We start from the raw sequence: 4,164 nt of genomic DNA, 5'->3' as shown, positions 1-4,164 counted from the left end.
AAAAAAAAAAAGTGCAGAATGACAGCTCCTTCTCTAAAATAATGCATCACAAGCAAGCAAGATATATTTATAATGAGGTTCTCCCTCATCCAAAGTCATCCCCAACCAATTACTCTTCCTCGACAAAGTTCAGGAGATGCTGCACTGCCTAGTGGCAAGGATCAGCTGGAAGGAGCAGCCTCAGAAGGTCCTGAATGGTGTGGTTTATGAAATTTTGGAAAAACTACAGAAAATGCTTTAAAAGTTATTTTTTCTGAGAGACATAGTGTAACAGTAAATTTGTAAAGCACTCTGAGATTCTCACAAGGTAAAATATTCTTTTTCTAAATGATTTATCCCTAAGGACCTTAAAGTCATGGCCTTCTTCCAGAAGTCAAATTGCCTTCTGAAGACATTGGATCATTATTTCCTATAAGATACACCGCTAAAATCTATCAGCCAAATGATCATGCAGGATTCTAGGATAGGAAGAGCAGATACAAACTGCAGTATATAAAGTACATTTCCAAATAGTGCATACATGCCATTTCAGTCTAGGAATGTTCACTTTGAGCAAACCTCTGGAAAGTTTAATGTCAAAATTCTCTGTCCTTATGGATTTCCACAACAGACCCAGCTGACTGATTTATTTAGCATCTCATCTTCTTTCTAAAGACCCTAAATGGAATTATACTGAGTCCTTATCCAAGTGCCACTGGGCCAAATGACCTTTTCTTCTGTGAGAACTGCTTCAAAGTGAGTTGCATAAAATAAACTGCATTGAAAATAGCATTCCAGAAAAGGACTAAAAGGGAAACACTTTAGACCATTATAGCTAAGGGCTAGAAACAAATGTAAACCACACTTCTACTCCCTACAGTTGCAAATATTTTCTAATTTTGGAGTATGAAATTTCCTACCTTTCAGATTCATTACCATATTGTGGTTGATTGCTGAGTTAAGTAACAAAAGGTCAGGACCACAGATTGCTTACATTTTTGTCTAAACTTTAATTCTTAATGCCTGGAGAAGTGGTAGAATTGCAACAACCTCTTGTAAGTTGGACAGGAACATCTGTGAAGAGTATCCGGTAAAGGTAACCAAAAATTAGAGGCTTCTGATTTGGATCTCCTACCAGACATGCTATGCTGACAGAAAGAACCTGAAAAGAAGAGTAAAGGGATGTGCCATCCTTCTCCAATAGTGGGTAATGGTGCTAATCACTTCAGGTAAAGTCATGGAACCATGATGTCCAGGCAAGTATATTCATAAATCTGCTTGATATAGATAGGTTTACCTTCTAAAACAGGTTTCTAACATCTTAAATAATATTGACAAAGCCATTTTGATACTTACTGAATATTCTATTTTCATTTTGTGTTTTCTCTGGCCTTTAATTTTTTTTCTTGGAAATAGAGTCAATAAACCTGTTATAATTATACTTTACTTTCACTATAATGAGAAAGGGTATCTTTGTGATATGTTATCCCAAAGAAAATCCATATATTCTGTTATATTTTGCTAACCTATAGGAAAGGTACTAAAGACAGTACTTGAAATCACACTTGGGTGTGTAGGACACCATCCACATTGCTGAAAGTCTTCCAATCTTATAACCATTGTAGCAAAATATGTTTGGTTCTCCCTGTCATGTATTAACATTTGTCTGTCCTTATCAAACTTCTTAAGATGAAACAAGTTTCAGCTCAGCTGTCAATTAAAAAAAAAAAAGACTTATGTGTACTCAACTGTTTTCTTTCAAGAGAAATATGAATCCTTCAACTTAGGAATTTCCCAAACACTGAAATAGAAATTACATTTTCATGTAATCATAATCATAGCCATTACCATCTTCTTCTAAGGCATTATGGCACTAACACTGTTCTCACTAATGTATCTCAAAACCTAGCAGATTTCAACTCTTGTTTGCTACATATTTAACAAAGAGGAGCTGATAGTTAACTTGGTGAAATCGGAAGTAAACACCAAACTCAAGTGTCCTCCAGAGAAATTTTCCTGCTCCCAGCCCAAGGTATGCACTTGGGGAATGATATCTGAAGTACTTTGGACTGATTTCTCAGCTCCCATTTTGTTAAAGAGAAGATAATTTTAAGTTGTTGGAACTCCAGCTGCACAAACGTTTCAAGATCAAAACTGGCACTTTGAATTGCACCGGCTCAGAGATGGCCAAGGCAAGGATAACTCTCTCTTGGTTTCTGTGAGGGTAAACCACTTGCAATTGCTATACAAAGTGCAGCTACAAAAAAAAAAAAAAAAGCACTTTTGAACACAAAACAGCCTGTGACTCAGGGGCAATAAAGGGGCCATAAACATTGATTGTCTGTGACAGAGGGCAAAAGCATCTTTTCAGGAAAGAGGTCAGACACAGTTTCCAGTGAGTTCTTTGCCAGTTAAATATGAACTGACCTGATTGGTTTTACAGTAAGAACCAAATTCTGTACAGTACAAAAGGCCAGCACAAAACCTGTACTCCATCTGAAATGCATTTATACGAGGAGGAGGCTGTTTGGTAACACTTCTGGTCTGGTTGTTCTCCTTTTCCTCTTCTGGTCTTAGGAAGAACTCCCCAGATCTCAATTAGTTGTAGCCTTTGGAAAGCAAAACAAAACAACTTCCCAAAACTTCATAATTATCCTTCCCCTGGCCTGCAGTCAAGGGTATATACTCCTTTACCACTCTACTTTGTTTCCTGTCTAGTAAATGCAGACCTGGGCAATAAAAACTAATTCTGTCTTTCTGGCTGTTCTTGTCTACTCTTTGAAAACTTGGGTTGAACTACAAATGTCTCTTTTCCTTCCCCCCATCTGCCATTTACAGAGGGGAAGGGGGGCAAGTTCTATGAAATACACATTTGAGAGAGTGCTGACATTTTCTTGCCTAAACCAAACTTTTTTAAAACCCCTGAAACTCTTTAGGATTACATCTTTTTATCTGACAGAATTTGTGCAAGGATATTTAACTTTTCATATTTTAATTATTTTTATTGACTTTCTTTTACCCTAGAGAATTATTACTGCGTAAAATATCACTCACTATTTGATTAGGTATTCTTTCACAGTGCTATTCAAGACTTCCAAGGCAGCAATGTCAAAATAATAGTCATATATCAGCTTTGGTATAATGAAATGCTAAGCAATCTCAGCTACTTGACAATCTATTGTGTGCCCTGTGAACCTGAAGAGGAGTTTACTGAGGTTACTCAATCATAAAACCTACAATCTACAACTATTTGTGCATATGTGTTAAATACACATATATGCAGTAGTAAAGAAAACCTGGAGCAATGCAACAGAGGAAAAAAATTAAAATATTTTGGTCCTAAAAAAAAATCTGCTCCTAATTCCAAAATTAGGGTGTGAAGAACTATGGAGAAAAGTAGAGAAACAAACTGACTGGTAGTCATAAACATCTGAAATTATTTTGGACTCTGCATAAGCAATGGATTTACCTAAAGTTCCTTGGTTGGTAGGATGGCTTTAATTTAGCATAGGATGATAAATGGTGGATCGTAATACTCTGCATATCTTCAAAATTCTCCAGGTTTTAAGAAAAAGGAAATGCATAGGTCTCTACTGAGACCAAGTCATCATGTCTTTTATTTTGGCCATCAGTCCTTTTTAATAGACTAGCTGTAGACTTACAGCTTATAAATCCATAGCATTAAAATATATAGTATGTACATCTAGAATCCACTCGACTTCAGTTTACTGTGTGTCTCAAAGAGATTTTAAATGTGCTGGCATCTACCATGTCATAAACTTCATGTTTTTTTAAGACTAGATATCTTATTTGTCCAAATTTAATTAATCTTAGGTTAAGGTTTGGTTCAGGATTTGCAAATCCAAATAGTTAGAAACCTAGTGACTTCAGAATTTTGAAAAGCGGATAGAAAGGTAGCTGTTTTCTGTCATCGCTGTCAATGTTTTTCCACAGAATAGAATATTATATGTGATTCTTCTGCTACAATTAATCTGGACATACAGCTAAGAGCCCTTAGATTTAATCAAGATTAAGATTCCAGGTCTTTACTGGTAGTTTTTATCCCATTTTACTAATATTAGGATTAATTTCTGATTAAGCTTTGTGTATGTGCATCCAGTTTCTAAAGTTCAATGTATTTGGGAATATTATTTCATCCAGTGTAAGAGAGGACTCTCCTAACTA

Source organism: Geospiza fortis, unplaced genomic scaffold (genome assembly GCF_000277835.1).
Source record: "Geospiza fortis unplaced genomic scaffold, GeoFor_1.0 scaffold40, whole genome shotgun sequence".
NCBI lineage: Eukaryota > Metazoa > Chordata > Aves > Passeriformes > Thraupidae > Geospiza > Geospiza fortis.
This window is presented reverse-complemented; position numbering follows the sequence as displayed.